Source organism: Heterocephalus glaber, unplaced genomic scaffold, assembly GCF_053883595.1.
Source record: "Heterocephalus glaber isolate CG9 unplaced genomic scaffold, H.glaber_assembly_v1.0 deba00001564, whole genome shotgun sequence".
In the NCBI taxonomy this organism is placed as follows: domain Eukaryota; kingdom Metazoa; phylum Chordata; class Mammalia; order Rodentia; family Bathyergidae; genus Heterocephalus; species Heterocephalus glaber.
The window spans coordinates 11,514,910-11,542,357 of NW_028258351.1; the positions used below are offsets into that span (position 1 = coordinate 11,514,910).

The 27,448-nt window shown below is 38.0% G+C and overlaps 1 protein-coding gene and 2 pseudogenes across 8 annotated transcripts in view; all 3 read right to left on the reverse strand.

Annotated features, from left to right (window-relative positions):
* The window catches only part of LOC147823839 (WW domain-containing adapter protein with coiled-coil pseudogene), a 41,582-nt pseudogene extending 14,165 nt beyond the window's left edge, over positions 1-27,417 (reverse strand). Inside the window, exon 1 of the transcript XR_015443285.1 lies at positions 1-27,417. This exon is cut by the window's left edge and continues 14,165 nt beyond it. The product of XR_015443285.1 is annotated as a WW domain-containing adapter protein with coiled-coil pseudogene (transcript).
* Positions 1-27,448, reverse strand: part of Ssh2 (slingshot protein phosphatase 2) — a 303,918-nt gene that overhangs the window by 153,757 nt on the left and 122,713 nt on the right. The gene's annotated exons all lie outside the window — the stretch shown is intronic.
* Positions 1-27,448, reverse strand: part of LOC147823838 (WW domain-containing adapter protein with coiled-coil pseudogene) — a 45,498-nt pseudogene that overhangs the window by 14,165 nt on the left and 3,885 nt on the right. The window contains exon 1 of the transcript XR_015443283.1: positions 1-27,448. This exon is cut by the window's left edge and continues 14,165 nt beyond it; it is cut by the window's right edge and continues 3,885 nt beyond it. The product of XR_015443283.1 is annotated as a WW domain-containing adapter protein with coiled-coil pseudogene (transcript).

The following is a 27,448-nucleotide window of genomic DNA, read 5'->3' on the forward strand; positions in this document are numbered from 1 at the left end:
TGATAGAAACAGCACAGTACTGGCACAAATATAAACATGAGGATCAATGGAACAGAATATAGGATGCAGGAACAACCCCAAGCACATTCAACTATCTGACCTTTGACAAAGGGGCCGAAAACAGACACTGGAGGAAAAATAGCCTCTTTAATAAAGTGTTGGGAAAATTGGCTATCCACATACAGAAGATTGAATCTATATCCATATCTCTCACCATGTAGTAAACTAAAATAAAAACAGATCAAAAACCTGTATGTTAAAACAGAAACACTTTACCTGTTGGAAGTTAAAATACGTAAAACTCTTGAAGTCACAGGTGTAAACAAGGACTCTCTGAACAAAACCCCAGTTGCATACAAACTAGTATTGAGAATCAACAAATGAGATCATACAAAATTAAAAAGCTTCTGTATAGCAAAAGAAACAACTAACACAGTGAAAAGACAACCTACACAATGGAAAAATATTTTTCCAGCTATTCCTCAGAGGACTAATATCTAGTAAATATAAAATACCCAAAATAAAAGGCCCAATCAAAAACATGCAAGTGAAATGAATAGACATTTCACAGAAGAAATACAAATATCTAATAAATACATGAAGAAATATTCAATATTACAGGCCTTTTGAGAAATGCAAATTAAAACAACACAGATTCCATGTTTTCCCAGAAAGAATGGCCATCACCAAGAAGTCAAATAAAAATAAATGCTGTAAAGAAAAAGAACCTTTGTACATTGTTGATGGGAATGTAAACTAGTATAACCACTGTGGTAATCAGTATGGAGATTCTTCAAAATACTAAAACTAGAAATTCGATTTGATACAGCTATTCCCCTTGTAGATATCATCCCAAAAGTTTTAAAGACATTACAGTGACACATACATATCCATGTTCATAGCAAAATAATAACATGGACATTCTTCTTTTAATGACCAAGTGCCATTCCTGCGACTAGGTCATTAAGTAAATTGGTCACTAAATGAGGAATTGCATATACTATGTACATTACAATATTCAGAAAAAAAGAAATGGTCAAAGGAAACTCTATCTTGATGACTCTGCCTTTATTTGCATAACTCTTACATGCCATACTATAATGTATAACAGGACATAAAACTACAGTAGTATACTGTACAGTACAATCAATAAAAACACTGTACTATAAATGAGATATACTGTACAAAAAGAGACACTGAGGCTCGGTAAACAAGATGTATGGAACTGTACAAAAAAAGGTCATAAGTATGAAGAACACCCCTTGGTGGTAAGTCTGAATAGTCATTCAGGTAGGTTGTTAAATGAGGAATATCTGTAACTAAATATTGGAAGCAGCCTATATGTCTATTACCAGATGAATGGATAAAGAAAATGTGGTAGTTACACAAAATGGAGTACTATTCTGCCATAAAGTAAGGTAAAGTTGAGTCATTTGTAGGAAAATGAATGCACCTTTATACCAAAATGTTAACTGAAATAAATCAGACACACAAGTTTAAATATCACATGTTTCTCTTATAAGAGAAACCTAAGTTATAAAAAGAGCAAAATAAAAGATAGATAATAGGAATTAGGGAGATACATCTTTCTCAAGTGGAAAATGGATCAAGAGATGGAGGGATGGTGGAGGCAGAAAAGGGACAGGGGACAAAAAAAGGGATGATTTGTTATGTCCATGTACCAACTCCACAAAAGGAATGTAAACGTTATGTACTGCAAACATGTACTCATAAAAAAGATGATGAAAGTGTTTGCCTTATTTTCATTAGGTCTTGTTTTTTTTCCTAGAAAATAAGATTTCCAAAAAACAAGAGATTTCCCAGGTAAAAGTGAAAATTTATCCCAGAATGGCATCCCTTTAAGCTATGATTAAACAGAAAATGTATATAAATTACAGATATAGTAATATTTTCTAAAATAGTATGTAATGAGAAGGAATAGGACCACATTTAAAAAAAATCTTCATTGTAGTATTTCTGTGGATAAAAAATCAGTTCTGTTTTAGCCTTTCTGTCTAGTTATATAAGACCCAAAGTATACCGTATTGATTTTCTTTTTTATATACATGGATGCCCAGCAGTATAAACAATACACAGATGTAAATAGAGTACGGGAAGAAAGCAATGAACAGTAAGAAAACTTGATTTTAGTTGTCTCATCTTATATAATGCTAAACCTCAATTGTAAAATCAGAATAATGTCTGCCCGTCTCTCCTATAGCATTGTCTTAAAGTAAAATAACTATAGAAAGGCTTTAACAAATATTAAGCACCAAATATTAAGGCAAAGATGTAAAGTGATGATACTTTCACTATTATTTGTATAAATTCTTTTCAACTTTAATTTCACAAACTCAGACTAATTTCTATAACTTTGAGCTATGACTAACACACTTCAATCATATAGTATAAAGATAATTTACTGAGGAAAACTAAGAATAGAAATTAGACTTCAGATACTAATTTAAAGGAATATGTAGTACAAATCTAGCATTGAATTAGAAACGGAGGGGCCGGGGATTTAGTTCAGTGGTTTTGTCACCTGTTGTGCAAGCGCAAGGACCCAAGTTCGATCCCCGGTACCCCACCCCCCCAAAAAAGAAACGGGAGCTTCCTATTCTGGGTCAGTAGGTCAAATCTGATTTAACTAGGGTAATTACTGAAAGTCATAGACAATGGATGCTGTTTTGAATACCTTGTTTAAAGGTAAACCATCTTGATTCATTCATTTGATGAATATTTATCAAGCAAAGATTCATGTGCTTGTTTCTATGACTCATTGCTATTCCACTGCCCTCCGACAGAAGGAATATATTAACAAACATAACTGGTAGAGTGTTCCAGTATTAATTTTTCTCTGAGAATTTCCCCAAAACATAGTCATTTGGAGAGAGAAGAAAGGACTTGTTGTTAATTGCCTAACACAGACCTAAAACAGCAGTTCTCGTGAAATACCAAACAAAAGCTCAGGAAATTTAGAAACTTTTTAAAGCATATAATTGATTATGAGCCACATTTGCTTATAACAGTCCTTACTCTTCAATGAAAAAAATTCTCAACTTACGTTGTAACAGAACTCTCTGCTTTTCTTTCACAGCATTTTCAACACTATCATTACATTCTACTTTTTGTTCTTGCCACTTTAAAAAACTGTGAGGCCAGGGACAATTTTCGTTGTCTTCATGATTGTATCCTTGATTGTGGCTCATAGAAGGCACTCAGTAACTTTCTATAGAAGGAGTTAATAAAGAACTATGTTTCTCATTTATATTCAGGCTTCTTTGAGGCCATTCCTCAACTGTATAATAGGAACAAGAATATTTTAGTTTTTCATGAAGAGAGAGTTAAAGGTGAAGTGTCTATTATAACAAAATGACCAATAGCTATTACTATTATTATTCCTTTTTTTGTAATTATAATCTGAGTTCTTCCAAAACTAGGATTTTTTTTTCCAATACTGAAGACTGAACCTAGGGCCTTCACAATACACAGCTATATCTCCAACCCTTTTTAAAAAACTTTTTTAGAGCCAGGGATTTAGCTCAGAGGTTCTGCTGCCTTCCTCGCAAGTGCAAGGTCCCGAGTTTGATCCCCGTAACAAAAAACAAACAAACAAACAAAAAAACTTTTTTTAACCCCCTCCCCTCAACTCCCTCCTCCTCCCTGTATCTCTTAGAACCATTCATTCACATATATATATGAATATATATGAACATATATGTATATATGTTTGTAGTACATGATAATCACATTCCTTGATTCCTTGTAGGGACTTGGTGCCTGTGCACAGTACTACACACACACACACACACACACACACACACACACACACACACACATTTAATAAAACCGAATTTCCCTTCCCTTCCTCCCTACTCCCTCCATCTCTTGGTTCTCTTTCCATATGACATTCATTTCACTATTTTCAATTGTCTGTATTTATTTTCCACTTTATTTATATATTGAAACCATGAGATATTTAAGCCTGTGTGTCTAATTTACTTCACTTAAAATTATCATCTCATGGTGCATCCATTTTCCTACAAATGATTCAAGTTTATCCTTCCTTATGGCAGAATAGTACACCATTGCATATAAATAGCACATTTCCTTTTTCCATTCATCTGTTGATGGACATATAGGCTGCTTCCAAGATTTAGCTATTATGAATTGTGCTGCTACAAACATGGGTAGGCATGTTATCACTGTAATATGATGTCTTTAACTCTTTGGGGAAGATACCTAGATGGGAAACAGGTGGGTCAAAGTGAATTTTGACTTTTTTGAGAAATCTTCATTCTGATTTCCATAGTGGTTGTACCAGTTTACACTCTTACCAACAATGAAGGAGGGGAGGGTTCCTGTTTCCCTGTATCCTCTCTAGGATTTGTTGTTCTTTGATTTCTTGATGATAGCCATTCTTTCTGGAGTAAGATGGAATTTCAGTATTGTTTTAATTTGAATTTCTCAAATGGGCAGCAATGCTGAACATTTTTTTCATGTATTTATTGGCCATTTATATTTATCCATCTGAGAAGTGTCTATTCATTTCAAATGCCCATCTTTTGATTGGGTCTTTAAATTTGAAATGTCTAATTTTTTTGAGTTCTTTATATATATTCTAAATATCAGTCCTTTGTATGATGAGCAGCTGACAAAATTTTTTCCGATTCTGTAGGTTGTACCTTCACTCAGTGGTTTCCTTTGCTGTGCAGAAGCTTTTCATTTGATATGATCCCTTTTACTGATTTCTGGTATTATTTCTTGTGCAACTTTGCTTTGGCTCAGGAAGTCTTTGCCTATACCTATGTATTCAAGAGTTTTGCCTATTTTATCTTCTAGGAGATTAAGTTTTTCTCTTTTGATACATTTTGAATTTAGTTTAGTGCATGGTGAGAGATTTAGTTCAATTTTCAGCATGTGGATAGACAGTTTTCCCAGTACTATTTGTTAGAGGCTATCTTTCCCCCAGCAAAAGGATTTAGCTCCTTTGTCAAGATAAGATGGTTGAGTTTGCCTTGAGTCATTTCTGCTTCCTTTATTCTGATCCATCAATCCACTAGTCTGTTTTTTTTTATTTATTACTGTAACTTTGTAAAATAACTTGAAGTCTGGGAATATGATGTCCTCTGCTTTGTCCTTTGTGCCTAGTATTGGTTTTGCTATTCCAGATCTCTTCTTTAGGATTGATTTCTCTAGTTCCGTGAGAAATGCTATTGGTATTTTGATTGGGATTGCATTATTTCTGGATATCAATTTTGGAAGTGTGGTCATTTTGAATATAGTGGTTCTGCCTATCCAGGAACATCCATTTTCTGATGTCCTCTTCTATTGCCTTTTTCAGAGTAGTGTAGTTTTCACTGTAAAGTTCTTTCACTTCCTTGATTAGGTTAATTCCTAAATATTTCATTTTTCTTGATGCTATTATGAAAGATATTGCTTTCCTAATTTCTCTCTTGGTGAGTTTCTTATCGGTGTAGAAGAATACTATTGATTTTTTTGGGGGGTACTGGAGATCGAACTCAGGACCTTGCACTAGGGAGGCAGGCAATGGCACCACTGAGTTAAATCCCCAACCCTCTGAATGCTATTGATTTTGAGTGCTGACTTTGTATCCTGCTATGATAATGATTTTGGGTATTAATTCTAGGAGTTTTTTGGTGAAATTTTTAGGGTCTTCTATGTAAAGGATCATGTCACCTGAAAATAATGATAATTAAACTTTTCCCTCTCCTATCCATATCCCTTTTCTTTCCCTTGCCTAATTGCTTTGGCTAATGTTTCAAAAAGTATATTTAACACAAATGGTGATAGCAGATATCATTGTCTTGTTCCTGATTTACAGGGAAAGCCTTCAGCTTCTCTCCATTTAATATGATATCAGTCACTGGTTTGTTGGAGATGGCTTTTATTAAATTGAGATAAAGTCTTCCTATACCTATTTTCTCAAGGGGCTTTATCATGAATGGATGCTGTATTTTGTCAAAAGATTTTTTGCATCAATTGAGATGATCGTGTGTTTTTTGTCCTTGCTTCTGTTTATGTAGTATGTTACACTTATTAATTTGCCTATGTTGAACCATCCTCGCATTCTGAATGAATCCTACTTGGCCATGGTGAATGATCTTTCTGATAATTTGTGGCATTCTGTCAGTATCTTATAAAGAATTTTTACATGTATGTTCATTAAAAATACTGGCCAGTGTTCTCTTTTTTGGTTGGGTCCTTGTCTGATTTTGGAATCAGGATAATGCTTGCTTCCAGGAGTGATTTTGGGAGTACAGCTTCCTTTTTGATTTCATTAGAAAGTTTGAGGAGGATTGCCATTAGATTTTCTCTAAAATTCCTACAGCATTTCCCAGTGAATCCATTAGGACCTGGCCTTTCAATAGTTGGTAGCTTTTTTTTTTAAAAATTATTATTACTTCTTCAATTTCACTGACTGATACTAGAATTTTCAGGATTCTTAATCTTCTTGGTTCAGCTTTGGTAGTTTATACTTCTAGGAATCTATTAATTTCTTCTGAATTTTCCATTTTGTTACGGGTTCTCAAAGATGTTACCAATGATCTTCTGGATTTCAGTGGAATCCATTTTGATTTTGCCTTTTTCTTTTCTAATTACATGTATTTGGGTCTTTTCTTATTTTGGTAGGATTGGCTAAGGGTTTTCTATTTTGTTTATTCTTTCAAAGAATCAATTCTTCAATTCATTATTTGTAATTTTTTAGTCTCAATTTCATTAATTTCTGCTGCGATATTTATAATTTCCTTCCTTGTATTAGCTTTGGAGTTAGACTGTTCTTATTTTTCTAGGACACTGAAATGCATCATTAGGTTATTTGTGATTCCTCTGTTTTTCTGATGTGGGCATTCACTACTATAGATGTCCCTCTTAGGATTGCTTTCATTGTGCCCCATAGGTCCCTGTATGTCATAATGGCTAATATGTGGTCTATTTTGAAGAAAGCTCTATGTGCTGCTGAGAAGAATGTATATTCTGTTGTGGTTAGGTGAAATTATCTGTACTTATCTATTAAGTCTGTTTGTTGGAAGGTTTGGTTCAACTCATATTTGTCGATTTTTTTGTCTAGTTGGTCTATTTCTGTCTGTGGGATATTGAGGACCCCCATTACAATTGTGTTGGTGTTTATCTGATTTTTCACATCCATTAGTGTTTGTTTTATGAAGTTGCACATGCTAATAACTGGTGCATATATGTTTATAATTGTTATCTCTTCCTGTTGAATTGTTCCCTTAAGCAATATGTAGTTATGATCAGTTTTTGACTTGAAATCCACTTTCTCTGAAATTAGGATAGCTACTCCTGCTTGTTTTCAGGTTCCTGTTGCATGGAATATTGTTTTCCCTCCTTTGACTTTTAATTTGTGAATTTCTTTTTTGAATTATATGTGCTTCTTGTATACTGTATATTGTTGGGTTTTGTTTCTTGATCCATTCTGCCTATCTGTATTTTCTAATTGGGGATTGAAAACACTCATATTGAGAGTTATTACTGAAAAGTATTAACTTATTCCTCTCATTGCTTTATTTTCTTTTTTCTTTTTTGTTGGTACCGGGGATCAAACTTGGGTCCTTGCACTTGCGCAGCAGGTGGTGAAACCACTGAGCTAAATCCCCAGCCCATTGCTTTATTTTCTTATTGCTGATTTCCTTATTTTTTTTTCCCTGTTGCTTAGCTGGTCATTGTGCAAGGTGTATTCATTCTTTTTTATTTATTGGCATTGTTGGCTTCATTGTCTCTTTCTAGAATGTCCTTGAGAATGTTTTGTAATGCTGGTTTGGTGATCATGAATTTCTTGGGGTGCCCCTTTTCATAGAAATAACTTGTCAATTTTGAAGGATAGTTTTGCAGGATACATAAATTGGGGTTGGAAGTTATCTTTTATAGCTTGAAATACCTCATTCCAAGTGCTTCTGGTTTTTAAGGTTTGTGTTGAGAAGTCTGTTGTAATTCTAATGGGTTTACCTTTATATGTGATTTGTTGCCTTTCTCTAACAACTTTTAGAATTTTGTCCCTGTGATGAATTTCTGGTACCTTGAGTATAATATGCCATGGAGGGGTTCTTTTTTGGTTGTGGCTATTTGGAGTTCTATATGCCTCACTTATCTGTATGTTTATTTCTTTCCTTATGTTTGGAAAGTTTTCTGCAATTATTTTCCTTTTTTTTTTAGGTACTGGGGATTGAACTCGGGACCTTGTGCTTGCGAGGCAGGTGGCAGAACCACTTTTCTTTGGTACCGGGGATCGAACTCGGGACCTTGCACTTTCGAGGCAGGTAGCGGAACCACAACTGCAATTATTTTTCTGTGAATAGGTTTTAAATGCCATTTGTGTTGTCTTTTGGTTTTTCATTTATTCCAATTACTCTTCTTTGAGTCATCTAGCAGCTATCGGATGCATTTTTCATGTTCTCTTGTTGTTTTTAAGGTGTCTGAGTAGTTGGTCTTTGAAGTCACCAATGTCTTCTAGTTCTAAAATTTGTTCTCACATTGGTTGCCTCTGCTGCCTCTACTTTCAATATAATTTTTAATCTCGTGGATATCTGATTAAAAACTTTTCATAGACTCTGCTAAACTGGTCAGTCATGTTTTGTATTGTTCTATTTAGCTTAGCTTTAAGTGTCTTCTGAAAGCTCCTGGATCAGTTTGGTTTTTACTTTCATAATTTGTTTAGTTCTATCTTCTGTCATACTGCTGAATACCTCTTTGATCTATTTTCTAACCTCCTCTGTTATCCTTTCAAGTAACGTGGGTGTGTGGGTAATGTTATTCTCCCCTTTGAAGCCCTCTGGATTGGCTTCAAGGGAATTAGTAGTTTTGGGAGGCATTTTGTTGGCTTGGCTTCTAATGTTATTATTGTTTTTTCTTTCTTTTGAGCTGAGGTTTGTGGATGCTTAAGGTGTAAAGACTTTGTTACTAGTGTTAGAGAACTCTCTTCAGTAATGTACTCTGGGCATGGGTAACTATAGTCCTTTGTCTCAGGCCAAGATCCAACCATTTTTTTTTTTTTTTTTTTGGTACCGGGGATCAAACCCGGGTCCTTGAGCTTGCGCAGCAGGTGGTGAAACCACTGAGCTAAATCCCTGGCCCCCAACCATTTTAATTAATTTGAGAAGGGAGCATATAGTGTAACTGGCCCAACCTCAAATTCTCTGGAAATATATTCTAGAATTGTTAATGTAACAAAGGTAATTTGTGTTTTGCCTTAGAGAAAAAAAACCATTAATAGCAACGATTATGCAACGCTGGTAATACTGGCTACAATAGTACCATTCAAGACAAACTAGATATTAACATACCATAAGAACCAATTATGTATCACTCTTAACCACAGAGAAGAAATTCATAGTTATAGTGTAAACATAAATACAACCCAGGTATTGACTTATAGCTAATAAGTATTAAAAATTTCAGCTACATCTCTGCTAATGATAGAAAAGAATTCAACAGTAATTTTACAGAGTTAACTATCTGAAGATTAATAAAGCTTTACAGTTATACTGTTAATGTTATAGGGGGTTAGGAATGCAAGTGGAAAATTGAAACCTAAGTCTACAGTGGTACCTTGGTTGATGAACTGGATTGTTTCTACAATTCTGGTCACAAACTGAGTTGGATGAGAACTGAATCAAATTCAATAGTTTGGTTCAATGTTCACCTTATGGAGAAATTTGATTCAATTCTTGTCCAGTTCAGTTTGTGTTTAGAATCGTGGAGAGAATTAAGTTTGTGAACCAAGGTACCACTGTATCTGATTTGAGAAAGGAGGAGAGAGAAGTGGGACAAAAGATCCTATTGGAGAGTAGAAAGATGTTTATAGGATTAAGTAAGGGTAACAGAAAACACTGAAATGAAATAGAAGATAAAAGAAAAAAGAGGGTTGGGTCAAGGATTTAGCTCAGTGGTGCCACCACCTGCCTTGCAAGCGCGAGGTCTTGAGTTCAATCCCTGGCACAAAAAAGACAAGAAAAAGAGGGAGAAAAAAAGAAATTATATGAGGAGTAAAAATAAAAGAGAAAAGATTAAAGGGAGAAAAATTAAAAGAGAAGAAAAAGAAAGAAAAAATTAAACAAGCAAAAGAGAGAAGGAGCAAGGAAAAAGGACAAAGGAAAATTCTCCAAACCTCAATGATTTAGTATAGAAAGAGGAAAAGAAGAAAAAAAGAGAAAAGTAAAGGAGGGGGCAACTACACACACACTCACAGAAAGAAATTTCTCTGTGATTTTGAATGTGTGGTTTTTATCTGGGATCTACAATTTTGGGGCAATTTTCAAGTGAAGACGTGTCTCTGCTCACGCTGGTAGATAAAGAAGGCATTCAGACCTCTGTCCATGCTTCATGCAGGTACCAGCAGGAAGCACAGAATAGGGCAAGGGCACCAATGCTGAGACTTTCAATTCCACAGTAACTCAGGTTAGGCCTGACCTCTGGCTGTGAAGGTGGGGTCTATATTCTTTAGATCAAAACCTAAGGGGGTCTTTTTCCAGTATGCTCTCTAACTTCAGCTGTCTTCTATGGCTGTCTCTCACCCAAGTACTGTAGGAACATCACACTGGGAGCTGTGAACAGAAGCTATCCCAAAGCTCTGAGTTCTGGGTTCAAATAATCAACCTTTTCCTGGGATGACATCCGACCAAGCACTCTTCAGGGATATGGTGGGCACTTGGACTGTAGACACTCACCAGCTGTTGCCTGTTGAAGGACTCACATGGGAGCACAATCCCATGCTCTGCTGGCACTGCACAGCACCTGCCAGTCCATTCTGCTACTGCATTTTTCCTTGAGGCCCCATGGAGGCCTCAGGTTTCACTTTGTTTCTATAGGTTTGGTCTTCCCTTTCCTGAGCCATGAGCTGGGAGCCAGAGAGAAAGTGCAGAGTACCTCTTTCCCTTTTCTCTGCCTTGTGTTCTGTGTCTTCAATTTCTCTGTAGGTTTTAATTTTTCTCGCAGTTCCTGCTTGGTTATGGGATCTACTTCTCTCTTTTCTTTCTTTCTCAAGTTTTTATTTTCCAGTGTATGGATTCCAAATCTTGGAAAGGCTGAGTTGTCACTCACCAATCTGATATTTTTCTGGAAGTCCTCTAAGAGACTTTTGTTGGACGTTTTTGTTTTGGTCTTCCATGTAGTGAATCATGTCATCTGCAAATAATGATAATTTGACTTTCTTCCTTTCCTATACATACCCTTTTATTTTTCTTGTCTAATTGCTCTTGCTAATTTCTTTTTTTTGTACCAGAGATCGAACTTGGATCCTTGCAGCTGTGCAACAGGTGGCGAAACCAATGAGCTAAATCCCCTGCCCTCTTGCTAATGTTTTGAGTACTGTGTTGAACAGGAGTGATTGTGGACAACCTTGTCTTGTTCCTTATTTTAGAGGGAAAGCTTTCAGTTTTTCCCCATTAAATACGTTGGCAGTAGGTTTGTCACAAACTGTTTTTATCAGATTGAGATAAGGTCTTTCTATAACTACTTTCTTCAATGTTTTTATTGTGAAAATATGCTGGAATTGTCAGACTTTTTTTCTGTATCTATTGAGAAGACCATATGATTTTCGCCCTTTTTCTGTTTATGTGATATATTACATTTATTGATTTGCATATTTTGAACCATCCTTGTATCCCTGGGATGAAGTCTGCTTGACTATGATGTATGATCTTTTTTTTTTTTGCGGTACTGGGGACTGAACTCAGGCTTGTGAGGCAGGCACAGTGCCACTGAGCTAAATCCCCAGCCCACTGATGTATGATCATTTTGATGATTTATTTTATTTTGTTTGCCAGTATCTTTTGAGGATTTTTGCATCTATATTCATTTAAGAGATTGGCTTATAGTTCTCTTTTTTTGATTGGACCTTTGTTTTTTGGGGTTTTTTTTGGTACCAGGGATCAAACTCAGGTCCTTGTGCTTGCACAGCAGGTGGCAAAACCACTGAGCTAAATCCCCAACCCACTCTTGTCTGGTTTTGGAATCAGGGTGATGCGAGCTTACAGGAATGACTTTGGGAATACTCTTTACCTTTCAATTTCATCAAAAGCTTGAGGAATATTAGTGTTAGAGCTTCCCTGAAGTTTTTTTAGAATGCAGCAATGAACCTATCCAGACCTAGGCTCTTCTTAGTTGGTAGGTTATTATTATTATTATTATTATCATTACTCCTTCAATTTCATTGCTTGTTATTGGATCATTCAGGATTTAAAAATCTTAATTCAGTTTTGGTAATTCACAAGTATCTAGGAATCTATCCATTTCTTCTGAATTCTTCAATTTATTGGCTTATAGGTTTGGAAAGTAGTTGTAAATAATCTTTTTGATTTTGGCAGTGTCCATCGTGATTTCACCTTTTTCATTTCTAACTGCACTGACTTGGGTCTTTTCTCTCCTTTTTTGAGATAGATGGACTAAGCATTTGTCTATTTGTTTATTCATTTGAAGAACCAACTCTTTGATTCATTAATTTTTGGGGTCTCAATTTCATTATTTCTTGCTCTGATCTTTATAATTTTCTTCTTTGCACTAGCTTTGGGTTTGGATTGTTCTTGTTTTTCTAGGATCTTGAGATGTATTATTAGGTAATTTATTTGGGCTTGTTCTGTTTTGTGATGTGGGTATTCACCAGTATAAAGTTCTGTCTTAGGACTGCTTCATTGTATCCCTAAAGTTCTGGTAAGCTGCACTGGCATTATCATTTAGTTCTAGTAACTGTCTTATTTATTTATTTTTTACTGAAACCTATTTTTTAATTCGAGTATAGTGTTTAGTTTCCATGCCTTTGTATAATTTGTTTTCCTTTGTCGTTGATTTCTAGTTTCATTGCACTATAATTTGATAATGTGCAAGGTACAATTTCAACTTTTTTACATTTTTTTTTTTGGTACCAGGGATCAAACTCAGGACCTTGCCCTTGTGAAGTGGGTGCAGTGCCACTGAGCCAAATCCCTGGCCCTCAACTTTTTTACATTTAGTTAAGCTTGCTTTATTGGCTATTATGTGTTCTATTTTGGAGAATGTTCCATATGCTGCTAAAATAATGTGTATTCTGTTGTTGGGTGGAACTCTGTAGATATCTATTAATACCATTTGTTCAAAGGTTTTATTTATTCAAGCATGATATTTTCTGTTGGTTTTTTTTGTCTAGTTGATCTATTGGTGATAGTTGGGTACTGAGGTCCCCCAGTATAATTGTGTTTATATTTCTCTGGTCTTTTATGTCTAGTAGTATTTGTTTTCTGAAGTTGGCCACTCCACTGTTCAGTGCATATTTGTTAATAATTGTTATATCTTTTTTTTGGACTGTTTCCTTAACCTATATGTAGTGACATTCTTTGCCTGTTTTGATCAGTTTTCCTGGGAAATCTACTTTGAATGAATATAGGATAGTTACACCTGCTTTTTTTCTTTTGAGGTGAGGAGTTCCTATAGAATGAAATACTGTTTTTCATCCTCTTAGGCTTGAATTACTTTTTGGGTTAAATGTGTTTCTTGTATACATATACTGTTGGATTTTGTTTTTGATTCATTCTGCCTGTCAGTGCCTTTTGATTGGGAAATTGAGACCATTCACATTGACAGTTATTACTGACATACATTGACTTATTCCTGTCATTGCCTCTTTTTCCTGTTGCTGATTTACTATTTTTTCTTGCTACTTAACTGCTTAAAAACTGGTATATTCATTCTAGTAGACCTTTTATCATTGTTAGCTTCACTGTTTCTTTCTAGGCTATCCTTCAGAATTTTTTGTAGTGCTGATTTAGTGGTCATGAATTTCTTTAGATGCTCTTTATCATGAAAATATTTTATTTCTCCATCAATCTGGAAAGATACTTTTGCATGATATATCAGCCTGGGTTAGAAATTGTTTTATTTTACAGCTTGAAATATTTTACTCCAAGCTCTCCTGGACTTTAAGGTATGTGTTGAGAAGTCTCTTATAATTGTAATGGGTTTATCTTTATAAGTGATTTGTTGCTTTTCTCTAACCATTTTTTTTTTCTCTAACCATTTTAAAGATTCTGTTCTTGTGTTGGACTTCAAGGATTTTGACTATGTCATGGAGAGGTTCTTTTCTGATCGTAGCTATTTGGGGTTCTATATGCTTCACTTATCTGTATGTTAAATTCTTTTCATTTATTTGGGAAGTTTGCTATTATTTAAGTAAACATGTATTTTTAATGCTATTTGTTGTCTTATTTTCCACTAATTTCAAGTAATCTTACAGTAATCTTCTTGGCATCATCTAAGAGCTCTAGGATACATTTTTCATGTTCTCTTGTTTTTAAGGTCCCTGACTTAAGAACATTCAAGTTGCAAACTTTCACAGATATGAATGGACTTCACATTTGGTTCTTTTATACTTTACATTGTAGATATGTGTCAAAGATGTATAAGACTCCCATTGTGAGATTTATGAACAAATCTGACTTAGGAACGTTCTCCTAGAATGGAGTTCATTCCTAAGTTAGGGACTTATTGTATCTCTTATTAATTGTTCACTGACAACAATTCTGTGTTCCAGTTTTGACACTCTATATATCACATTGGTCACTACTGGTGCCCATACTTTCAGTAGAATTTTTAATCTTCAGAATATCTATTTAGAGCCTTTTCATGAACTCTAATTCTTTTTTATGCTGGGGACTCTTGCTTTGCATCATTTTGTTTAGCTCTCCTCACTTTTTAGTAGTGTCTTCTTTAGACTCATTGATCATTTTACTTGGCCCAGTATTTTTTTACTTATATCTTCTGTAAGCTTGCCAAATGCCATATTGATCTGTTTTGTTTTCTCCCCTGATGTCATTTTGAATAATTCTGGTGCATCTCCTTTGGTTTCTTTGTCTTCAATGTCCCGTGGATTAGTTTTGGGGGAGCTGGGAGTTTTGGGAGGCATTTTGTTGGCTTGTCTTACATTTCTAGTTTTTGTGTTAAGGCTTGTGTGTTGAATGTAGTGAAATATTTTGTTTCTAGCAGGGAGACCTCTTTAGTTAATGTCTATTTTTCAGTGGTGTCTTCTGGGTGTGATTAACTACTGGTCTTTGCCTTTGTCCCAGGATCCAAATACCTCTGTTTACTTGGGATATGAGGTTACAGCATATTTGGCGCAGTATCTTGTTTTCCAGGAATGGGCTACAGTATTGTTAATGACCTCAAGGAATCACAAGAAAACTAATTAATAGCAACAGGTATGTACCTTGGCTATAATAATAAAATCAGCATAATTACAGCATCAAATACAAAATGAGTATTGACAAACCCTATGGACCAATAATGTACTGCCCTTAACCACAGAAAGTTCTATAGATATAGTATGAACACTAAGACAAACCAAGTATTGACCTACAGTAAATATTTACTAAATGGGACAAATTTACCTCTACTAAATAGAGCAGGATTCAACAGCAATAGAATAAAATTAACAAGCAATCTAGAAATTCATGAAGCTTAGTAGTTGGATTAATAAAGATAGAGGGGGTGGGGAACCAGGGAATGAAAAAAGCAAAATTTGAGAAATCAGTCAATGAGATATGAGAAAGAGGAGAAAAAAGTGAGATGGGGAATCCTATTGAGACTAAAAGAAAATTAGTAGTATTCAAGAATATTTCTGTTGCAGGAAAGAACAAACAAAGAATAAGATAAACAGAAAAATATAGGAAAATAAAAGAAAGATAAGAAAGAAGAGCAATAAAAGATGAAAAGGAGTCTCTGAGCCCAGAAGAGGAGGCTTCCAGGCCACCATACCACCACTCTCAGTGCAGAGGAGGAAGCTTCCAGGTCACCATAGCACTGCTTCCAGTGCAGAGGAGGAGGCTTTTGGGTCACCCCAGCACTGGTCCCAGCATAGAGGAGGTAAGCTGTGTGGATGCGAACAGCACCCCCCACCCCCCATCAAAATGAGAAGTCATGTAAACAAGCCTCAAAACCAGACTTCCAGGTCATCTACAGCAAACCAAAGGGAAACAAGATGGAACACTCTGATACTCAGCCACCTGGACTCCATGAACTGGCAACAAAAGAGGATCTGGAAAAATTAAATCAGAAATAATTTCTCAGATAACAGCAGAGATTGTGCCAATACTGCAAAACATGATTAATAAATCTAGAGAGGACACAGATAAAAAAAATAGAGGAGCTGAGGAACATGATGGAATCTCAACATGGGAAACAAATGGAATCCATAAAACAGATGCAAACAGATTTTCAGAAGATTAAAAACTCCACTGAAAGACTACGCAGCAGAGTGAGCCAATGTGAGGACAGAATTTCAGATGTAGAAGATAAGATTGCAATTAGTGACCAGGAAAAGAAACATTGCTTTAAAATTATAAGGGACCACGAGAAATCAATCCAGCATCTGCTAGTTGATGCAAAGAAAAATAACATAAGACTGATTGGAGTCAATGAAGAAACAGAAGAGCGTGCAGACAACATAAAAAAGCTGTTCACAGAAGTGATGGCAGAAAACTTCCCAAGCAGGGGAAAAGAGCTTGACATACAGATAAGTGAGGCATATAGGACTCCAAATAGCCTTGATCAAAAAAATCTATACATAGACATAAAATTGTTAAGATTCCAGAAACCCAACAGAAGAACAAAGTTCTATAAGCAGTTAGAGAAAAGAAAAAAATCACATACAAAGGAAAGCCCATCAGAATCACAGCAGACTTCTCAATGCAAACCTTCAAGGTAAGAAGAGCTTGGAGTGATGTATTCCGAGCCCTAAACGAAAACAGCCTCCAACCTAGATTGATGTACCCTGCAAAAGCATCTTTCAAAATTGATGGAGAAATAAGATACTTTCATGACAAAGAGCACCCCAGAAACTTCATGAATACCAAACCAGCATTCAAAAAATGTTTAGATAATATCCTAGGAACAGACAATGAGGATCACAACCCCAGGAAGCACAGCAGAATGAATTCATCTGGCACGACAAGAAATTAAATGCAAAGGGGGAAAATTCAATAGAAAGAAAAGTCATGACAATGACAAGTTAATATGTATCAGTTACAACCATCAATGTTAATGGTCTCAATTCACTAATCAAAAGAAATAGACTGGCAGGATGGGTCAAGAAGCAAGATCCAACAATATGCTTCATACAAGAAACACACTTAATTCAAAAAGAAACTCATAGTCTGAAAGTTAAAGGGTGGAAAATAATACTCCATGTGACAGGAACCTGAAAAAAGCAAGAGTATCTATCCTCTTTGCAGATCAAGTGGATTTCAAATCAACACTGATTAAGAGAGACAAAGGACACTACATCCTTGTAAAGGGAACAATCCAAGAGGAAGAGATGACAATCATAAATATCTATGCACCAAACAGTAGTACACTCAACTATATAAAACAAATACTAATGGACATGAAAAATCATATAAGCAGTAATACAATAATAGTGGGGGACCTCAATACTCCACTTTCACAAATAGATAGATCAACTAGACAAAAAATGAACAATGAAATACTAGAACTCAATCAAACTCTTGAACAAATGAACTTAACAGATGTTTACACAGTGTTCCACTCCACAAAATCAGAATATGCATTCTTTTCAGTTGCACATGGGTTGTTCTCCAAAATAGACCTCATACTCACTCACAGTACATGTTAAGTAAGTGCATATTATCAGAACATAATGCGATGAAATTGGAGATCAATAGCAAAAGAAACCGCAAAAATTTCATAAACACACAGAAATTGAGCAACACACTTCTGAATAACCAATGGTTCACAGTGGAAATTAAAGAAGAAATCAGAAAGTTCCTACATGGGGCTGGGGATTTAGCTCAGTGGCACCATGCCTGCCTCGCAGGCACAAGGTCCTGAGTTCAATCCCTGGTACCACAAAAAAAAAAAAAAAAAAAGAAAGAAAGAAAGAAAACAGACAGTTCCTACAATTAAATGACAATGACAATACAACATATCGGAATCTATGGGACACAACGAAAGCAGCCTTATGAGGGAAATTCATAGCACTGAATACACATATTAGGAAAACAGAGTGAGCCCAATTAAACAACCTGATGCTGAACCTCAAGCTTCTGGAAAAAGAAAAGCACAACAAACCCAAAGCTCATACAAGGGAGGAAATTATAAAAATCAGAGCAGAAATCAATGCAATGGAGACTAAGAGAACGATACAAAAAAATCAATGAAACCAAGAGTTGGTTCTTTGAAAGAATAAACAAAATCGAAAAACCCTTAACCAACCTTAACAGGAAAAGGAAAGAAAAGGCCCAAATCCATGCAATTACAAATGAAAAGGATGAAATTTCAATGGACCCAGCAGAAATCCAGAGGATCATCAATACCTACTTCGAGAACCTATATGCCAATAAGATGGAAAACACAGAAGAAAATGACAGATTCCTAGATACGTGTGAATTACCAAAGTTGAACGAAGAAGACCTAAAAATTCTAAACAACCCAATATCAATCAATGAAATTGAAAATGTAATTAAAAACTTACCAAATAAGAAAAGCCCACGTCCTAATGGCTTCACCGCTGAATTCTACAAGACATTTAGAGAGGAACTGCTGCCACTACTGTTTAAACTCTTCAATGAAATTGAAAGGGAGGCAATACTCCCAAATTCATTCCTGGAAGCAAGCATCACCTTGATCCCCAAAGCAGAGAAAGACCCAACTGAAAAAGAGAACTATAGGCCAATCTCACTAATGAACATAGATGCAAAATTCCTTAATAAGATACTGGCAAATAGAATGCAGAAGATCATCAAGAAGATCATACACCCTGACCAAGTGGGATTCATCCTAGGGATGCAGGGATGGTTCAACATACGCAAATCAATCAATGTAATACACTATATCAATAAAGCCAAGGACAAAAACCATAAGATCATTTCAATAGAGCCAGAAAAAGCATTCAACAAAATCCAACACACATTTATGACAAAAACCCAACACAAAATTGGAATAGATGGTCTCTACCTCAATATGATAAATGCCATCTTTGAAAAATCAACAGCTAATATTATACTAAATGGTCAAAAACTGAAATCCTTCACACTAAAATCAGGAACAAGACAAGGATGTCCACTATCACCACTCCTGTTCAATATAGTTTTGGAAACATTAGCCACGACAACTAGACAAGAGAAAGAAATAAAAGGAATAAAGATAGGAAATGAAGAAGTCAAATTGTCATTATTTGCGGATGACATGATACTCTGTATAGAAGACCCCAAGAACTCCACCAAAAGTCTTCTAGGCTTAATAACCAAATTCAGTCAAGTAGCTGGATACAAGGTCAACACACAAAAATCAATAGCTTTCCTCTACATGAACAACAGAATCACTGAGAGAGGAATAAGCAAACAATCCCTTTCACAATAGCATCCAAAAAACTGAAATACCTAGGAATCAACCTAACAAAAGAAATCAAAGACCTCTTCTCTGAAAAGCGTAGCACTCTGAAAAGAGACATTGAAGATGATATCAGAAAATGGACAGACATCCCCTGCTCCTGGGTAGGAAGAATCCACATAATGAAAATGGCCATACTTCCAAAACTGCTATATAGATTCAGTGCAATCCCAATTGAAATTCCAGCAGCATACTTCAAGGACTGTGAGAAAACAATCCAAAAATTCATTTAGAACAAGAAGAGACCCAGAATAACAAAAGCAATTTTAGGTAACAGAGACATGGCAGGGGGTATTACAAGGTCCAACTAGAAACTGTACTACAAAGCTACTGTGATAAAAACAGCACAGTACTGGCAAAGAAACAGGCCTGAGGACCAGTGGAACAGATTAGAAGATGCAGAAACAACTCCAGACACTCTCAGCCACCTCAACTTTGACAAAAGAGCCAAACACTCTCACTGGAGGAAAGATGGCCTCTTTGTTTGTTTGGTTTTTTTTTTGGGTACCGGGGATTGAACTCGGGTCCTTGCGCTTGCATAGCAGGCGTTGAAACCACTGAGAAGATGGCCTCTTTAATAAATGGTGCTGGAAAAATTGGGTTTCAACTTGCCAAAGATTAAAACTCAAACTGTATCTCTCACCATGCACTAAACTAAAATCAAAATGGATTAAAGATCTGAATATTAAAACAGAAATGCTGAACCGGATGGAACAGAGGTTAGGTAGAACTCTTGAAGACATTGATGTAGGAAAAGATTTTATGAACAAAACCTCAGTTGCCTGTGAACTAGCACAAACAATCAACAAGTGGGATCTCTTCTTACTAAAAAGCTTCTGCACAGCAAGAGAAACCACCAACAGAGTGAAGAGACAACCCACAATGTGGGAAAAAATTTTCACCTGCTGTTCCTCAGACAAAGGTCTACTATCTAGAATCTATAAGGAACTTTAAAAAGTCAGGCCAGCCAAATTTAAAGACCCAATCCAAAACTGGGCATCTGAAATGAACAGACATTTCTCAGACAAAGAAGTAGAAATAGCAAATAAACCCATGAAAAATGTTCAACATCACTGGTCATTCGAGAGATGAGAATGAAAACAATGCTGAGATTCCACTTCACTCCAGAAAGAATGGCTGCTATCATGAAATCAACCAATAACAAATGCTGTCGGGGCTGTGGGGAAAGAGGAACCCTGCTCCACTGCTGGTGGGAGTGTTGACTGGTGCAAGCACTGTGGAAATCAGTATGGAGATACCTCAAAGAACTAAATATCAAATATCAAACCAAATATCATATGTTCTTGCTCATATATGCAAGCTAAAAAAGTTGATTTCATAGAAATAGAACAGTGATCACTAGAGGCCAGGAAGAGTAGTGGGGAGGGGAGACAGAGAAGAGCTTAGATAATGAGTGTCACACCTGGTGGGAAAGGCCTATGCGGAACACCATGCCCCACCCAGTCTTCAGTTCCTGGAAGTCTGAGTAGAGCTACACTGTCCTGATTCCAGGAAACATCTGTACTCCTGTCCATTTTTAGGAGTGTGGCCACACTATCTCTGCTCCCAGACTTCCCAAGGCCTGGCAACCACTTCTAACACCTGGCAACTACCTTAAGCTCCCCCTTAAAAATCTTTGCTCTCCTCCAGCTCTGGACTGACTCCCTTCTCAGACTCAGTTTGCACCCAAGTGAATGAATAGCCTTGCTGCTCAAGAAAGCCTGCCTGAGTCTCTTTGCTCTCCATGCTTCCGGTAGACTGATCCTCCCTGGAAGGGTTTCAAGTTCTATCCCTAGCCTTATATTCTGACAATGCCACCCTGTGACATCAGCTCCTCAGACTGTGTTCCATGCAGTCCCTGCTGGCCACTTCAGATCAGGTGAGATTTTTTTCACTAACCCCTCACCCACCGAGACAGGGAGAGGCTCACTCTGCTTCCCATGTCTCTTAAATCCAGTGCTGGTCTCCAGAAAGACAGTCTTCCCTTGGTGTCTGGCCAACTACAGAGATACTTGCCTTGGTCAACCACACATGTTATCTTACGGCCCTGAGTCCCAACTGAAGATGTCCACTGTGGACCTTTGCTGCTGCTCTCCTTACCCTTCTCTGTTCACCATGGATAATCTCCTTTCATCTATTATCCCCCTCCTTCCCCTTAGCCTAGCTCCTAAAGAATCTAAAACCTCTCCACCTCACCCCGGTCTGAAGCCCAAGCACCTCATTTTTTTTGTAATACTGCTTGGCCACAAAATAAGGTTGAGAATGGTTCCCAATGGCTGGAAAAAGGCAACTTTGATTTTTCTATCTTGTGGGACTTGGGTAATTATTATTGAAAATTGGGCAAATAGTCTGAGGTACCCTATGTACACACATTCTTTACACTCCATAACCTCCCCACCCTGTGCTCCTTCTGTGACTCCTCTCAAATCCTTTTTCTGTTCCTCCCTTTTACACCCCCACCCTAGTTCCCCTCCAACGTCTACTCCTCCTTGATGACAGACCCTACTGACCTCACTCTCCCCAGCACCCTCACTTCTCTCAGGCAGCACTCCACAGAGTCTCCTGCCTCTTTGTATCCAATGCCACACCCTGTCTCTAAATCCCCTGTCTCTAACCCTCCTCCATATACTTTACCCAGCCCCAACCCACCCTATACCCAGGCTGGACTATGGTTTGGCCACCATCCCTTGCCCCTCCTCCTCAGTTCCTGCTTTGTGAAGTGGTGGGAGCAGAGGGCATAGTCTGAGTCCATGTTCTTTTCTCTCTGTCTGACCTCTCCAAGATCAGCTAGCATCTGGGCTCCTTTTCATCAGACCCTACCCAATATATCCAAGAGTTCCAATACCTGACCCAGTCATACTTACTGCCTTATCTGGACTGATTTAAACGTCATCCTTTGCTTCACTCTCTCCTCAGATAAATGGGAGCAAATATTGTTCCTGGCCTGGACCTATGGTAAGGATTGCAGGTGCCATCAGCCCTAATTGTTGGAGGGCCCCAGAGACGTCCTCTAAGAGAATCCACACTAGAACTATCAGGCAGGATCCCCAGACATAGCCAACCAAAATCACATGGTCTCCTACCTAGTAAAGGGACTTTGCAAGGCAGCCCATAAGGCAGTTAATTTTGATAAACTCAAAGAGACCACTCAGACCAGAGATGAAAAGCTGGCCCAGTTTATGGCCTGCCTGGCCACTGCCCTTAGGTGATTCATAACATTAGATTAGAGAGGGCAGAGGGTAACTTATTCTTAAGATGCACTTTATTACCCAGTTAGCCCCAGACATTTGAAAAAAATTACAAATACCGGAGACTGGCCCTCAAACCTCACAACAGGAGCTAATTCATCTGACTTTCCAGGTCTTCAAAAACAGAGATGAAAGTGCTCAAAAGGAGTGCATTTCTGAGCTGCAGATAGATGTAAGCCTCTGCTGTAGAAGACCTCCAAGGTCAACCACCGGGTTGACCACAAAGGGAACTAAGGTGCCTCTGACCAGAAACACCCTTCCAGGGCCATGCTTCCAATGCCACCAGAATGGTCACTGAGGTAGGGAATGCTTGTAGCCTTGGATTCCTCCCAAACTGTCCCCTTTCTGTGAGGGACTCCACTGGAAGTCAGACTGCCCAATGGCAGCAGCCACCTCTGGGTCACAATCCCAGGACCCCTGACCAGCTCCTTCCCATACCTATTGACCTGGCCACCAAAGACTGAAACTGCCTGAAGGCCTTGGAGGCCCCCTGGACCTTCTCAGATGCTGAACTTTGGGTAACTCTTACAGTGAAGGGTAAGTCCATCCCTTTCCTGATTGACACAGGGACCACCCATTCCACCCTTCTGTCTTTCCAAGGATGTCTTCCCAGCCCCAGCTACTGTTGTGGGCATTGACAGCAAAGTCTCCAGACCTTGAGCCCCTCCTCCCCAATCTGGTTCACCTTTTAAGGCAAGGCACCTTAACCAAGTTGTCAGCCATTCTAACCATCCCTGGGACATAACCAACACTTATAGCCACCCTAACGTCTCCTTCCCTGACCCCACCCTACAGCTCCCATCATCTCCCCTCATCTCAACCCCAGGGTCTGGGATACCGCCACTCTGTCCCTGGCTTCATCTCAACAACTGCTTACTATCTTTCTCAAGCGAGACCACTCCTATCCTGCCCAACAACAGGATCCCATCTCTGATCTGGCTTTGCAGGACTTACAACCTATCATTTCTTGCCTATTATGACACAGTCTCTTAATCTTCACCAACTCTCCCATTCTCCTAGTACAGAAGGTGGATGGCACTTACAGACTGGTACAAGACCTCCATGCTATCAATCAGATTGTCCTTCCCACACACCCTGTGGTGCCAAAACCCTACCACTTCTGTCTTCTGTCTCATTACTCTGTCTTGGAGTTAAAAGACGCCTTTTCCACTATCCCCCTGAAGCCCTCCTCATAGCCTCTCTTTGCCTTCACCCAGACAGACCCTGACACTCATCAGTTCCATCAGCTAACTGAATCCTCTTACCAAAGGGTTTCCTGGACAGTCCCCACTACTTTGGTCAGGCTCTTGCCCATGATTTTACTCTCCTTTCACCCTCTCCCTTTCATCTTATACATTATGCAGGTGACCTCCTCCTCTGCAGCTCCTCCTAGGAGTCATCTTGTAAAGACCCTCTTACTATAAAATCTAGACTGAAAGAGACACCCTGTATCTCCCTCTAAGGTCCAAATCTCTTCCCTGTCTGCCACCTATCTGGGCATCATCCTCTGCAGACATACCTGAGCCCTACCTCTGGACCACGTCCACTTGATCTCCCAGATCCCAACCTCTACAACCAAACAACAACTCCCCTCCTTTCTCAGCATAATAAGATACATCTGCCTTTGGGTTCCTGGGTTTGCTCTCCTCACTAAACCCCTCTAAAAACTAATCAAGGGAGATCCTGCTGAGCCTTTAGATCACAAGACCTTCCCTCGTGCATCCTTTCAATCCTTAAAGGAGGCCCTAAAGACAGCACCCACCTTGGCCCTTCCAGAACTCATCCAACCCTTCAGCCCCTATATAGTAGAACACAGGAGGTGTGTAGTGAGGGTTCTGACTCAAGGTCTAAGCCCAAGTCCAATCATTTTCCTGTCCAAAAAGCTTAATCCCACCATCTTGGGCTGGCTGCCATGCCTATAGGCAGCTGTCACAGTGGCTTAGATACTCCTAGAAACACTCAAAATCACTACACATGCCTCACTCACCCTTAACTCTTTCCATAACCTTCAAGGACTCATGTCTTTATCTTACCTCTCACATTTTCTTTCCACCCTTTGCCTTCTTCAGCTCTATGTACTTTTCATGGAAACCTCCATGGTTACCATCACCTTAGCCCCCAAGTTTAACCCAGCCTCTCACCTTATAGACACCTTGCCTATTTCTCAAAGCCTGAACCACATGACTGCATGTTTCTAATATACCCAGCAACCTCCTCTTTCCTTCATATTTCTGCCTTCCCCCTTCCCAACCCTGACCATTCCAGGTTCATTGATGGGAGTTCATATAAACCCCAACTCCCCTGCCAAGACAAGGTATGCTATCGTCTCCCATGATTCTGTCATAGAAGCTTCAGCTCTCCTTCTGTCCACCACCTCTCAACAGGCTGAGCTGATTGCCCTGTCCAGTGCACTTACGCTAGCTAAGGGCTTATGAGTTAATATCTATACAGACTCCAAATATGCATTTTTCTTTTTAAAATTTATTTTAATTTAATTTAATTTTATTTTATTTTTTGGTACCAAGGATCGAACTCGGGTCCTTGCGCTTGAGAGGCAGGCGGCGGAACCACTGAGCTAAATCCCCGGCCTCTCCTTTTTTTATAGTAGCAATAGTTTCTTTTTTATTTTAATATACTTTAGGAAACAATATACAAAGCTGAGCTTTCCCACCATTTCCAGATAACAGCGGGAAGCTCCAATTACACAGACTTAGCGTTTTGTGATGGCTAAGAACGGCAGTCAACACCAGACTTGAACAGTTAGCTTCAACACAAACATCCTTCAAAATGAAATATCCTAATAGCAAGACAGGAGAACCGGGGTTTAACAAATGACCACCACTTGGGAAGTGACTTAATCATTCTTGGTGAATTTCATTTTCATTAAATATCTTATACACAATTTCCTGTTAGTATGTTTTAAACAAAATGTTCCTTTAAGAATTACTTCCATTAAGTATAAATATTCAACAAGAATGTTCTGATAAAGAATCCCCAGGTAGTTCAAATTCTAATGTGCACTGACCAAAGGAAAAGAAAAATAACAATTTTTTGTTTTAACATATTTATTATAACAGATACAATTCACATCTGACTAGCTTTGTTTCCTCTTCCCCCTCCCACAACCATGTTCATTGGGCCATTTCCTTACAATTGAGGAATCAGTATACTCTCAGCACACATGCTCAGCAGTACTTTAAGTCCATTCTTATAGGGTACAAATGGATTTTCAATAATTTATACAAACAAGTGGGTTATGCTCAATCACTGCAATTTTAAGCTGCTGTACACAGGAATGAAAAGGCTATGGCAATAGCAACAGTGCCTTAAGAAAGGAGGAAAAGAGGAGTCTTAAAAAATGGGTAAATCAGATCAAGGATTTAAGAGGGAAATGGAACACATGGGAAATGAAAAATATTTCTCTACAAAACAAATGGAGAGACACTGCTCTTGATCAGGTGCAGATGTGGAAACAGCTGTTTCATGATATTTTGTACACTGCCCATATGGTTCAAAATCGCATCCTTAGACATAAATCACCTGACACTTGCACTGAATTTTTGAAATGCAAGATTTCTGAATGATAAATTACCCCCACCCCCAATTTTTTTTAAAAGCTAATTTTGCAGACAGGTTTACATGTAAAAGGCTAGGTACTTAGCCATCTCAGCACTGATTAGTTTTAGATGTCTAAGCTCTGTTACACATGGTTTCCCATGGCTTCACTCTACAAAACATATTTACAATATGAAGAATACATCTACAAGAAATCTGCATTTCAAGGGTTTTACAAATCAATCTGTATTTTTCCCCTGAATTGATTCTCACAGACCCTATCATCCCCTTGTCATTTTCTCTGCCCAGCTTAATGGTCCAAAGTCTACTTAAATGCAGCTCAAAAATGTTAAGATTGGGTAATAGATTTATAGTTCCTATACTCAAAACCATGTACAATTAATTATTCACATCTTCACACCATAAAGGAATTCTGATTTTTTAGCTTTTCAAGTTCCTTAATTTGTCTCAGAAACAGTATCCTTTGCTCTTGCAAAGTTGCTTGAATTTCACATACTCAGATTAAAGATCTTAAGCTTTTAAATTCAGTACAAATTTCTGACATATGAACACTTCCCATGTTATGGGCTTCTTCACACAGTCTTGATGCCTGCTTCTTTGCATGGCCTGTGGGCCAGCCCTGAAGGTGTTCTGTGAGACTTTCACTGAAGTATGCTGCTAGTATAGGTGTTAAGGAACACGTAGGTGGGCAGATGAGTTCTGTGGGACAACTGTTGCATTTGATGCATTACTACTCGAAGTATTATTTGGACTAGGTGATGGACTTCTCTGGCTACTGGAGCACTGAAGACTTTGAGAAGAGACAGGTTCATGAACCCGCTGCTTGTCAGCAGTTATGGGCTGCTGTGTGGCTGATTTTGACACTGGTCCTTGCTTAACTACTGGAGTACTAACCTTTGGCTGTGATGTAACAGGAGGAGTACTAATCAAAGGTTTGATAGGGACTATGTTAGTCTGAGGTGTGCTTATCCTTGGAGACACATAAGATCTTGGGGATGAAGCATCAGATGTTAAAGACATGGGAGACTGATTAGATGGCTAGGCTTGTGTAGAGAGCTGAGCAGCTTGAGAAATCAGAGATGTTGAAAGCAGATGGTCCAGCAGTAAGAAACTTATGAATTATAGACTGCAGTGAAGCTTGTGTCACAGCTGCTGTAAGAACTTCATTTATTGGGGCCGAGGATTTAGCTCAGTGGTTCCGCTGCCTGCCTCAC